The 14172-nt window shown below is 36.4% G+C and overlaps 1 pseudogene across 1 annotated transcript; it reads left to right on the forward strand.

Annotated features, from left to right (window-relative positions):
* The first annotated feature begins 5782 nt into the window (after window positions 1-5782).
* Window positions 5783-6868, forward strand: LOC308274161 (hsc70-interacting protein-like; annotated as a pseudogene). Its single transcript has one exon. The product of its transcript is annotated as a hsc70-interacting protein-like (transcript).
* The last annotated feature ends 7304 nt before the right edge of the window (window positions 6869-14172 follow it).

Below are 14172 nucleotides of genomic sequence, written 5' to 3' on the forward strand. Positions count from 1 at the left end.
TCTCTAGACAGGCTAAGAAAATAAAGGAGGGCAAAAACAATCCTAGAAATAATGAGCAATTTTAGCAGTTACAAGATAGGAGATTAATATAAACAAGTTCATGCATATTCATAGAATCTTAACTTGATTTATAGACTCAATCCAGTCTCAGTCCAAATAATTCTTTTGTAGATATTGTGTGAATACTGGTTCTGAAGTTTAGATGAAACAAAACTCCCAAATAAACAGCATAATATTGAAGAAGAAAACATAATATTGAAGTTGGAGGACTGATACTACTACCTGTCTTACAACTTACTATAAAGCTACAATGACCAAGAGAGTGTAGTATTAGCTATGGGTTAGAAGGAGGGAGGAGTGGTAAAACAGAGGACAAATTATTACCCAGTACAGTACTATAAAGGTGAATACATATCAATCTATATTTGTTAAAACACAAAGAATGTATAACACAGAAAGTGAACTATCATATAAACTTTGGACTTCAGGTGATGATATGTCAGGAGGTTTATTGATTCTAACTACTGTAATAAATTTTTGCAAACAACAATAAAAAAATTAAGAATGTCAGCATTTCCCTGTCCATCTAGGTAACCAAGGCAGACCTAGGGGCATGCACATACCCAGGGCTATACAGAAAGAAAGGCCCCAGAAATGCCTGCGCTTTCACTTCTGTCTAACCTGGAATCTCTGTGCAAGAAGGAAGTAAAGCTTAAATAGAATTATAAACTGTCTGGCCATGTGCTGAAGGCATACACTAACACATGCCCATCCCCTTGACAAGGACCATGAGATTTGTTAATTTTAGATATTTAAAAATTTTTCTTTCCAATCATTAGATGTCTACTAAACTAACTGAGCAGAGACTCCAGAGACTACAAATGACCACAAGTAAATGAAAGATATAGGATAAATAAATACAAGTTAGTTCATAAAAAATTAAACAAATGAGCTAACACAAATTTTGGAGTAAAGAAATTATCTAGCTTCCCTGTTATATTTTTGTAGTATGTAATTATATATCAGGTTTTAAACAAGAAAATATTTAATGTGCAACAAAGAAAGAACACAATATAGCCTACCTCAGGGAAAATAATTCCTAAAGGGGGACAGATGTTAGCATTACTGGATAAAGACTTAGTTCTCTTAAATTGTTTCAATAAGATCATGTAAACCGTGTGATAAAAAGTAAAATGATGTTTTTAAATAACAAACATCAATAAAAGATAGAAGTTATTTTTAAAAAGAATCAAATAGAAATTCTAAAATAAAGGCTAGGGCTATAGGACAGTAGTAAAACGCTTGCCTAGTATGCAACAGGACCTCATTCCCAGAATTTTGTTCAAAGAAAAAAAAACAAATTCTGGGATTAAAATATACAATAATAAAACTTTTAAAAAGACAATTTTTTAAAATACACTAGTACACACCAATAATACCTGTGCTTGGGAGGCTGAGACAGGAATATCATAGGTTCATGACCAGTTTCAGCAATTTAGTAAGACTCTCAGAAATCTGGTGAGGTTCTATTTTAAAATAAAAGGTAAAAAATTCTGGAGGTTGTAGCTCAGAAGTAGAATAACAAATGTGGGCAATAATATGGAGAAATTTAAACCTTTCACATTATCAGTAGAGGATAATACAAAATATTGCAGATTTTATGAAAACCCTTTTGAGAGTTTTTCAAATTTGTTGAACATAGATAGAATTATCATAACCCAGCAACTGAATTTCTAGGTGTATGCTCAACAGAATTAAAATCACATGTTCACACAAAAACTTGGATACTGTACCTAGCAATGTTTCTCATGATAGGCAAAAACTAGAAACAATTCAAATTTTTATCATTTTACAATTGGATAAACAAAATTATAAAGATACAAATAATGGAATACTATTCAGCCATAAAAGAAATAAAGAACTTATTCATACTACTAAATGAAGAAGCTTTGAAAATATTATGCTGAATGAAGTAATCTAGATACAGATGATATAATATATAGTCTCATTTCAATAAAAACCCAGAATAGGCAAAAACATTTCTAGACAAAATAGATTAAACAGTTTTCCAAGAACTGAAGAGAAGGGAAAATAAAGAGCGATTGATAAGAGTTATCAAATTTTTTATATGATGAAAATATTCTGGAATAGAATAGTGCAGCACAACTCTGTAAGTATACAAATCAATAAATTGTATACTTTTACAAGGGGAATTTTATGTAATTATATCTCAATAAAGTATTTTCAAACACTATCACTAAATCAAAAGAAATTGTGAAAAATGTCAAAAAACTCAAGGGAAGGCAGAAAAAAAAGAGTAAACAGCAAATACAGAATAAAATGGCAGATAACTTTCAACATATCAGCAATTACATTAAATATATGTGGTCTAAATATAACAAAAGTTTTCCACATTGAGTGTGGCATGACTCAACTATAAAAAATATATAAAATTCTATATGAAAAACCTATAAATATATATGTTTATATAATGAAAGAAGCAGGTTAAAAATAAGTAAAAAGATGCATCATGTGAAAATTAATCAAAATAAAATAAGAATGACTATATTAATATTAGATAAAGTAGACTTCAGACAACAGTTTCCAGATGCAGGGAGAGACAGTAATCCCAATCCTAAATGTACATGTACAAAAGAACAGAGTTGCAAAATGGGTGAAGCGCAAACAGAACTGAAAGAAATTCATAATCATAGCTGGAAGCGTTTACATCTCTCTCAATAATTGATATAATTTGCAGAAAAAACTCCACAACATCTTGAAGTATCTGACATGTGACAATCCACTCAACACCTGTGAATATACATTATTTTCATGTGCCCTCAGACCATTATTAAGGTAGACTATTTACTGGACTAAGTGTGCATATATATCTCAAGTTTCTTATCCTATTAAGAAGTATGACTACAATGCACCAATAAAAATTTATTTAAAAAAAGTAAACCTTACAAAATTAAAAGAATTGAAATCATTTGGAGTGCATTATCTGACAACAGTGCACCAAACTAGAATTCAGGAAGAGAAAGCTTTAAAAAAATGCAAATACTTTGAAATTAAACAAATAATTTATGTATCAAAAAGGAAGGAAATGTACATTTAACTGAAAAAAAAATTAAACTATACCACATTAAATACTGGGTGCAGTGGCACACATTTATAATCCTATAATCCCAGTATTTAGGAGCCTAAACAGGAAAATCACAAGTTTAAGGACCGTGCATGTTAACTTACTTAGTGAAACTCTGATTCAAAAAGACATAAAAAAACTCAGTATCTCAGTGATAAAAAACCTCTTGGTTCAATCCGCAATTTGGAAATGAATGAAAGAAAGAATAAAAGAAAGAAAGAAATATTGCATGTATGCCTCCACCATCTTGTACTCCATTAAGATGTATCACTAAACCGGGTGTGGCATGCTTTTAATCCCCATGCTTGGGAGGCGGAGACAGGAGGATCGCTCAGGTTTGAAGCCAGCTGCACTGGTTTAAGAGACCCTGTTTCCAAATTTAAAATAGATCCAGGACTGTAGTCCGGAAGTAGCAGGGCTTCCAAAAACCCCAGTACCACCAAAAAAAAAAAAAAAAAAAAAGTATCACTAACATACACCAATAAAAAGTTAAATGAAATAAAAAGTTAAATTCAGAATTATATATGACTGAAAAATTACATTCTTAATAATCAGGTATAACTACTTTTTTATTATTTATTTATTTATTTATTTATTTATTTATTTATTTATTTATTTATTTTGTGGTGCTGAGGATTGAATCCAGGGGCCTTCTACCTTCGAGCTACATCCTCAGCCGGATTTTTTATTCTTTATTTTGAAACAGGGTCTCCCTAAGTTGCAGAGGGCTACACTAAGTAGCTGAGGCTGGTCACTAACCCAGATCCTCCTATCTTAGCCTCCCAAGTATGGGGATTATAGGCATGTGTCACCACGCCCAGCTGTATAACTTTTTATTTATAAATTTTATAAATAATCTTTTTATTATGGTTCACTTTATTGTGCTTTCCAGATATTGGTGTTTTTTTTTTTTTTCAAATAAATTAAGTAAGCATCAAGCAAGTCTATTGAGAGCGCCATTTCTCCAACAGTATGTGCTCATTGTGTATCTGTCATTATGGGTAATTCTTAAAATATTTCAACCTTCTTCAGCATTGGTATAATAAGAGTTAGAGTCATCAGAGATCTTAGATGTTACTATTGTCATTTTGGGGGCCACAATTAACCCATTTAGGATGAGCTTAATTGGTAAATGTGGTTTTTTTCCTGCTGCATTGACCAGCCATTCCTTCATTTTTCCTGATTTTGGTGCCTCTCTCTTCTCTGCAACTTAACAATATTGAAATGAGGTCAATAAACTGGTTGGGGTTGTACATGCCTGTAGTCCCAGTACTTGGGAGGCTAAGACAAGAGGACCACAGTTTCAAGGGTAGCCTCAGCAATGTAGCAAGACTCAGCAATCTAATGAGACCCTATCTGACCAACAAAAACTAAAATAGGGCTGAGGTTTGTCAAAAAAAAAAAGAAATGAGAAAACAGCAAAAGCAGTTTTAAGAGGAAAACTTATGGGACTAAGTGCACACACACACACACACACACACACACACCCTCCAATGAATTATCTAAGTTCCTATCTCAAGAATCTAGGGGGAAAAAAGAGTAAAATAAACCCAGACCAAGCAGAAAGAAGGTAATGATAAAAACAGAAGCAGGAATCTATAAATTTTAAAAATCTATCAGGGGGTTTTGGGGAATATTGCAAACGATAAAAGCAGCACATCCCAGTCCTGCTGATACCTGATCTGCATTGCCTTAAAAACAGTGTTCTACAAAAGCCAAGAAATACCATAATTAGAAAAATAACAAGGTAAGTACAAGGTGGCAGGGAAAGAAGGTTTGAAGACCAATCAGAGAGCAGAAAAGAACCCCGCCTGCCTTGTGGCTGCGGGTGCCACAGCGGTGCCATCTTACCTCACTGCAGCTGACTCCAGAGTTGAACAGGAAACAACCAAGAACCTGAAGAGAGTGGCTGCAGATCATCGATACTGTAAGCCATCAGTTTCTCCTTCACAAACAGGGGATACAACTTCCAGCAATGGCAAATGAGCTCACCACACCCTCCAGAGCAGTATTCAACAACACCAGAAAAAATAAACCCGCCTGCCTTGCAAGCCGAGGGCACAACAGCAGCGCCATCTTGCTCACTGCACCTGATGCCAGGGAGAAATAGGAAAACAAGCAGGAACTTGAAGTAAGCAGCTGCAGACTATCTGAATTGTAAGTCATCAATTCCTCCTGTACAAACACCTGCTATAACTTCAGGCAGTGGCAGCTGAGCTCACCGCCCCCTCCAGAGATCCAGACCAGCACTCAACACACCAACATAATGGATTGAAACTAGAAATCAATATAAGAAGACTCAGAGAAACCACATAAACATATGGAGACTGATAACATATTGCTGAATGAAGAATGGGTCATAGAATAAGTAAGGGATAAATTCAAGAATTTTTTAGAAACAAAAATAGAAATACAACATATCAAAACCTCTGGGACACATTGAAGGCAGTATTAAGAGGAAAATTCATAGCACTGAGTGTTCACATAAGAACAGAAAATCACCAAATAACCTAAAGACACATCTCAAGATTCTCGTCTGTTCGGCCTCAGGGCAGCCGCCCCAGCCCCACTGTACTGCGGTCCTGCCCAGCATCGCCGGGTCTGGGATCCAGCTGCCAGCCTCCCCCCTCCCCCGCCATGGAAACCCGCAAAGTGAGCGAGCTCCCAACCTTCCTGAAGCTGTGTAAGCAGGACCCGAGCGTCCTGCACTCAGAGGAGATGGGCTTCCTGCGGGAGTGGGTGGAGAGCATGGGGGATAAAGTACCACCTGCTACTCAGAGAGCTAAATCAAAAGAAAATATCAAGGAAGAAAAAATAGATAGCAAAAAGACAGAAGAGAACATAGAGACAGATGAGCCATCCAGTGAGGAAAGTGATGTAGAAATTGACAATGAAGGTGTAATTGAACCAGATACTGATGCCCCTCGAGAAATGGGAGATGAGGATGTAGAGATAACGGAGGAGATGATGGATCAAGCAAATGAAAAGAAAGGGGCTGCCACTGACGCCCTAAATGATGGTGAACTACAGAAAGCCATGGACTTGTTCACAGATGCCATCAAGCTGAACCCTCGCTGGGCTATTCTCTATGCCAAGAGAGCCAGTGTCTTCATCAAATTACAGAAGCCAAATGCTGTCATTCGAGGTTGTGAAAGAGCCATTGACATAAATCCTGATTCAGCTCAGCCTTACAAGTGGCGAGGGAAAGGACATAGACTACTGGGCCATTGGGAAGAAGCAGCCCATGATCTTGCCCTTGCCTATAAACTGGATTGTGATGAGGATGCTAGTGTAATTCTGAAAGAAGTCCAACCGAGGGCCCAGAAAATTGCTGAACATTGGAGGAAGTATGAGCGGAAACGTGAAGAGCGAGAGATCAAAGAAAAAATAAAAAGGGTTAAAAAGGCTGGAGAGGAACACTAGGGAGCCCAGAGGGAAGACGAAGCCAGATGACAAGCAGGAGCCCAGTATGGCTCTTTTCCAGGTGGCTTTCCTGGGGGAATGCCTGGAGTGGCAGGGGGCATGCCAGGAATGGCAGGAATCCCTGGACTCAATTAAATTCTTAGTGATCCTGAGGTTCTTGAAGCTATGCAGGATCCAGAAGTTATGGTGGCCTTCCAGGATGTGTCCCAGAACTCAGCAAATATGTCAAAATACCAGAGCAAACCAAAGGTTATGAATCTCATCAGCAAATTGTCAGCAAAATTTGGAGGTCAGGCATAATCCCCATCTGACAAAGCCCTTCCTGAAGGAAAAGCATTGTAGATCACTTCATGGATGTTGCAATAATACAAACCAGTGCACCTCTGACCTCATCAGGAGAGCTGGGGTGCTTTGAAGATAATCCCTACCCCTGTGCACCAATGCAACTGAAGCATTTTACAGTGGTTTGCCATTAGGGTATTCATTCAGATAATGTTTTCCTACTAGAAATTATAAACTTTAAACACTTTTTAAATCTTAAAAATATTTCAAACAAATTAAAATGAGAGGTGTTAATTCCTACATTTTTCTTTACTAATCATTTTGGATTTTTCCTTTGATATTGGGCAAGGAAGATACTACAGTACAGAAATTTATTGCTGATATGAATGAAATTTATTAGTGGAAAGCAGGAAGAATCACAATGCCTGTTTTTAAAGTATTACTACAATGCTATAGTAAACTGGCACAAAAGCAGATACATAGACCAATGGAGACCTTCTGTACAGCAAAGGAAATTATCAAGAACCTCAACTGAGAGCCAACAGAATGGGAGAAGATTTTTGCCAACTGCTCTCTGATAGAGGACTAAATTTAGAATATACAGAGAACTCAAGAAACTCAACACTAAGAAAACAAATAACCAAATCAAAAAATGGCAATGTACTAAATAGACACTTCACAAAGAAAGAAATTCAAATGGCCAATAATTGCATGATAAAATGCTTAACATCATTAGCAATCAGAGAGATGCAAATCAAAACTACCCTGAGATTTCACCTAACTCTAACTAGAATGGCAATCATTTAAAACACAAACAAACCAATGCTGGCAATGATGTGGAGAAGTGGGAACTCTAATACATTGTTGGTGGGATTGCAAATTAGTGCAGCCACTTTGGAAAAAAATATGGAGGATCCTCAGAAAAATGGAAATAATCTTACCATATGATCCAGCAATACCACTTCTGAGTATCTACCCAAAAGAATGGAAACCAAACTACCAAACTAATGCATTTGTATCTATGTTCACAGCTACACAATTCACCATTGCTAAACTATGGAACCAGCCAAGATGTCCATCAACAGATGAATGGATTACAAAATTATGGAATATGTATACAATGGAATTTTAATCAGCCATAAAGAGAAACACAATTACGTCATGTACAGGGAAATGGATGGAACTGGAGAACATTATGCTAAGTGAGATTAGTCAGTCACAAAAAATAAGAAATTGGAAGCTCTCACTATATGTGAAAGCTAGGGAGAAAGTGGGTCATAGGAGGAACTCTAGGTAAAGAAGAAGATACTATAAATGAGCAAATAAGATGACCTGAGAAGATGGGAGGGGGGAAGATGGAAATTCTCTAATGCACATGATGTACTTTAAGAAACATATCAGTGTCAGTCACTAAGCCAAACATGAGAAGGAGGAAGGGGGAAAGAATGGACCAGGAATTGGGTGATGGCTGACTGGACAATGTATGCATGTATGTCTCCACCATGTTGTATACCATTAAGATGTATGACTACAATGCACCAATAAAAATATTTTTAAAACTCTATAATGTCTTAAATGTTATGCTTAATTTCAACAGAGGAAGAGAAATAGTAATGATTACTCTAGTTTTCTGATTAATAGTATTCAGGTTAGCATTTTCATAGCCACAATCTAAAGACCTGGCCACATAACTTAGAGAAAAAAATATTTTTTGTTTTATGGTTTGGAGCTAAGTATATACATACGAGGCTGGGGACCACAGATCTCGGGATGGTGGTGGGAGGTGAACAGAAAAGGACAGCACATGGGCTATGCTTTTTACAACATGGGGGCCAAAGCAATAGAGAATGTAGGGATGAGAAACCATATATAATCCCCAAGGTCCATCCTTCAGGGATCCACCCATTATCCACACCCCCTGGGATTACAACCTTCATGATTCAATGATATCAATCTTGAATATTACTAAATGAGCTCTCTGAGGGACATTTTATATCTAACTATAACAATTAGTTGTGGTTCCAAGATACAGAAACTCAAATAAATTCAAAAAAGGAAAGATAAGCCGGGCGTGGTGGCGCACGCTTGTAATCCCCGGAGACAGGAGGATCGCGCTGGTTCAAAGCCAGCCGGGCTGGCTTAAGAGACCCTGTCTCAAAAAATATATAAAATAGGTCTGGGAGTGTAGCCCAGAGGTAGAAGGGCTTCCAGGAACCCCAATACCACAAAAAAAAGGAAAGATATTGAAAAAGTACTAATAAATCCAGGAGGCCCTGGGTCAAGTGTACAGAATCTCATGGGAAGCAGAATTCTGTCATCTAATCTGTTATCAGCGACTCATTCCCAGGGACTACATCTGCTTCTGTTTCCATGCTCTAGATTCTCCTAGCACCTTTGATTTTTCTGCTCCCTGGTGAATTTTGCCCATAAAACTCATTGGCTTCCTCCAGCATAAGCTCCAGCCCTGAATATAGATTTTACATCTGAACTCCTCAGAGCTAATTAACAACTCAACCTCTGCATTTCAAATGTTCAATAAAGAATTTTGATTGCTAGCCTAAAATCAGATAGCCACTGAGTCTAGCTAACTGTGACTGGGTGAGGCAATCATACAAAGAAAAATAAATAAATAAACAAATAAATAACAAAACAAACATATCAAAGTTAATCACTAAGCCAAGCATGATAGGAGGGATAGGGAGGGAATGGGGTGGGAATCGGGTAAGGGCTAATTGGTGATATCTGGATGTAAGTCTACACAAGTATTTTATCCCATTATGATGTATGACTACAATGCACCAATAAAAAATAATAAATAAATAATAAAACAATGATAACAATAAAGATAAGTGTGTTTTGGAAATATAAAAACAGATCATCTAGAATCTGAGAATTGAAATAACACATCAAACCACCCCAACAGATAAAGAAAAATGTAAATCATGGGAATGAATGGTAATGGATTATAAGGCACTATTAGAATTAAAATATTTCACTGTGGTGTCACGGTATAACTTAAATAAAGGAACTGAGTAAACATAGGAATATAATAGTTCACCTAATATCTAGGAATATGGCAGTGTCTACCAAACTCTTTAGCAAGTTAGAATCATCTGAAGACCTTTTACCTTTGCACACCACAAGACAAATTTAAAAAAAGAGAGAACATTATCTGTTGGTAAGGTGAAGGAACAAGTGGTTTTTTCTTATTTAAATTTCAAAGGTGATTTCAATACGGATAGAAAGCCACAGACATATAGAGCAGTGATTCTCAAACAATGAGGCATATTTGAATCACCTTGGGAGCTACAAAAATCCTAGTTATCAGCCAGCAACCCCTAAAATATATCAGAACATCTGGGGTGAGACAAAGACATCAGTCATTTTAAAACTCCCAAAAGTGATTTTTTTTTTTTTTTTTTTTTTTTTGCGGGTCTGGGGATGGAACCCATGGGCATTTGACCTCCGAGCGATACCCTCATCCCTGGTTTTTTTTTTTTTTTATTCTTTATTTTGAAACCGGGTCTCACTGAGTTGCAGAGGGCCTCACTAAGTAGCTGAGGCTGTCCCCGAACCGCGATCCTCCAGTCTCAGCCTCCCGAATGCTGGGATTACAAGCGTGCGTCACCACGCCCGGCTCCAAAAGCGATTTTGATGTTCAAGATAGCTAGAAAATAGTGGTTTGGAATATAGGAAAGCAGAATAGAGAATAAGTAGGAAAAAATAAGCCAAAAAAATAAAAAGTAACAAATAAGAAATATGCTATAGAATGAAAGGAAAGGAAAAGAAAGAAAAAAGAAGAAAGGAAGAAAGGAAAAGGAAGTGAAGGAAGGAAAATGGAAGGAGAAACCATTAAAAAATTGTATAGAAAGCAACATGGAAGATAATGGTGGCTAGCTTTTTCCTTTGACAAAGATTACCCTATGAGGCAGAATATCCCAAATAAAAACCTTCATAAACAATTGGAAAATCTCTTCCAGTGCTCGGTATTTATTTATTTATTTATTTATTTATTTATTTATTTATTCATTTATTTATTGTGGGTACCAGGGATTGAAGCCAAGGGTGTTTTACTACAGAGAATGTTGACAACCCTTATTAAAGTAATTTTAAGTAATTGGTATAATACAATTATACATTACAGTGAGATCAAAGAGATTCATTCATATATGCACACAACATTCCTTGATGGGTTTCCCTCCTCACATCATTTTGTTACTTTTTTCATCTATACATGCTAGTAGTGTTGATAGTGAAACCTTCATTGATATATAAGCATAATATTATTGGTCTGCTTCCTACCTTGAGCCTCCTTTTCCTATTTCTTTTTATTTTGTTACATTTATTTATTTATTTATTTATTTATTTATTTATTTATTGCAGTACTGGGGATTGAAACCAAGGGCATTCTACCTCTGACCTATACCCCCAGCCCTATTTTATTCTTTATTTTGAAACAGGTCTCACTAAATTGTGGAGGACCTCAGTAAGTAGCTGAGGCTGGCCGTGAACCCGCGATCCTCCTGTCTCAGCCGCCCAAGTACTAGGATTACAAACTTATGCATGCCTGACTTATTTTGTTATTTCAAAACAGAACCCTGCAAAATTGCTTAGGCAGCTAAATTGCTGGTCTGGAGTTTGCAATCCTGATGCCTTGGCCCATTGAGTTGTTGGAATTATAGGGATAGGCCACTGTTCCAGGATATTACTTGCTTCTGTTTTTTTAAATAGACTTGAGCTTTCAGAGTTTCTAAGTCAGTGTGAGGTGATGACTAAGAATCTGCCTTTTTTATGTATACTTCAAGTGAATTTATGCATGACCAGCTTGTAAATTACTGGTGAATATACAAATAAAAATTGTAGTTCTTTATTTTAATCATTCAGGTGAGAAAGAATGGAGCCCTATAATAAGCCTGTCAGAATAGAGAGGAGATGCAATTTTGGAGATAGTGTGAGGCACAATTTAGAAGACTTAATTGGCTCTGGGGAAATATCAAAGAAGATATCAAAGATGACCTGTCTTCCCTGATGTGGATGTTGGATAGATATTGGTGCTATTTTCTTGTATCTAAGACAACCCAGATTAGGGGCCAAGGGTGAAAGAGTAAAATTAATCCAACACTCAGGACAGAGCCTAATATATGGCAGAACTTCCATAGATATTTATTAAATAGACATTCTGTCTTTGGAATATTGAATTTAAAGTCCTATAATGACATCTAGATACTTATATATACATATATATAAACATATTATATATATGTTAATATATATGTAATTGTATCTATATTGTATATATATTGTATCTATATTAATATATATTAATATAATTGTGTATATATATACAATAAATATATATAAATAATTGTATATATACATATATATATATTAAAGTTCAAATATTAGTAGGAGACATAAAGATTGTGCCATTCCAATCTTGATCTATGATGAAATATGAGAACACCCAGTATAAGAAAAAAAAATAGCACCTGGACCAAATAGCATAAAGATAGATAAAAATCTGTCTGATTCTACAATGAAAAAGCAGAGAACTATGGTTAACTGTGCAAACTCTAACCATTTCTCAATGAAAATTCAACTTCTTTCTTACTCAACATTTTCACTTCCATAACCCAACAAGACTGACCAACAACTCAGAGGACAAAAGATTTACTTGCTCACAATCTTCTTGGAGATTTATAAGTCTAATCCATGTTGGGTGGGTGTGCACAGCTCCGGGCACGCAGACAGGAAGTGAAGAGAGGACGAGTATGAGCATTTGCTCTCACATCATGAAGGCTTGAAGCAGAGACACTCAGGTCACACCCCTAGGGACCCCTCCTTAGCAACCAAGCCCTGCTTCCAACATTGTTACCTTGTTTCTGTGAGGAATAGGGAGACATTCTAAATCCAAACCATTACAGCTTCTACAGTCCAACCGAAGCAACCTGGCAATCCTGAGAGATGCCTCACTGGTCCAGCTCCGTAAACTTTTAGGGACATCTTCAATGGTAAGTATGACAAGTGAGGCCATCCCTCCTTTGAATGCTAAAGGGTGATCATATCTTAGATACAGATATTCCAAGAAGCACAAAAGGGTCATCCTATTGACAAGTTTGGAAAACAGTATAGCGTCATCCATCTTATTTTCCCAGGAGCTACAATTATCCTGTTTATCTTCAGGAGGCCCTTTCTATTTTCCGTTGAGCTATAGAAAGAAATTACTTACAGCATCTTAAAGGTACTCATCCTTTCCAAGTGTAACCAAGGTGATATCTGTCAACTTTCTAGCTGGCGTAGAAATATAAAGGTATTATATATTAAATAGTCAGTACAGCATCCTGCTCAATATGTTAGAAACAGAACATTTAATGCCTCTACCTATCAGATATTTTGCCATTAAAGTAATAATTTTTCTTTCCACCTCCCTCTACAGAGGACCATGAACGTTATGAATAGACTTAACTGCTGGGACCCAAGAAGCTATCCAGCAAATTAAACACATTTGAGTTTCAAGCAATAAACTCAAAGATTGTGTAAAGGCCATAAGTTAGACTTTATTATGCTACATCAAAATAAAATTAAAGATGTGTGAAGAAGCACAGCGGATCTGCCACCTGAAAATAAAAACCAAAATGTTGCAGAATATTTATCAAGTACACAAGGTGGTTTGTGCCATCTGTTGGCAATTAACATGATTCCTTGAAGAGGTATAGCAATCTAGGGCCAAGTTTCATTTGCAAAAATGAACGTATAATCCCACCAGCAAGATTTAGAACAGAACATCATTATTGGTAGTCTACGCTGATGTGAACTGAAGGTTTGTTTCAAATATAAAATTGTTTAGCTGTGAGGCCAATCTGTAAGCTAATATCAGCAGTAGGACAATGAAGAGTAATGATAGAGTTATGTAGTTTCCATGTCTCTGTTACAAAATGCCCCCAATCTAATTTGGCTTTTCTTAATTATAAGATTTTTTTTGGTAAATATCCAAGACTCCAATGATTTGCTGGGTGTATTTCCAAGTAGCCTGCTATGTTATAACACAATATAACACAAGAAGTCTCAGATACCAACACTTATAAACAAATACAAACATTTATTATCAAGTAAATATAAAAAGCAATCACATGATATCATTCTTTGTCATTGTATACAGTCACAAGCACCTTTCATAAAATTTTATTGCAAGCCAGGCGTGGTGGCGCACGCTTGTAATCCCAGCATTTGGGAGGCTGAGACCAGAGGATTGCGGTTTGCGGACAGCCTCAGCTACTTAGTGAGGCCCTCTGCAACTCAGTGAGACCCGGTTTCAAAATACA

Source organism: Muscardinus avellanarius (assembly GCF_963383645.1).
Source record: "Muscardinus avellanarius genome assembly, chromosome: 15".
Classification (NCBI taxonomy): domain Eukaryota; kingdom Metazoa; phylum Chordata; class Mammalia; order Rodentia; family Gliridae; genus Muscardinus; species Muscardinus avellanarius.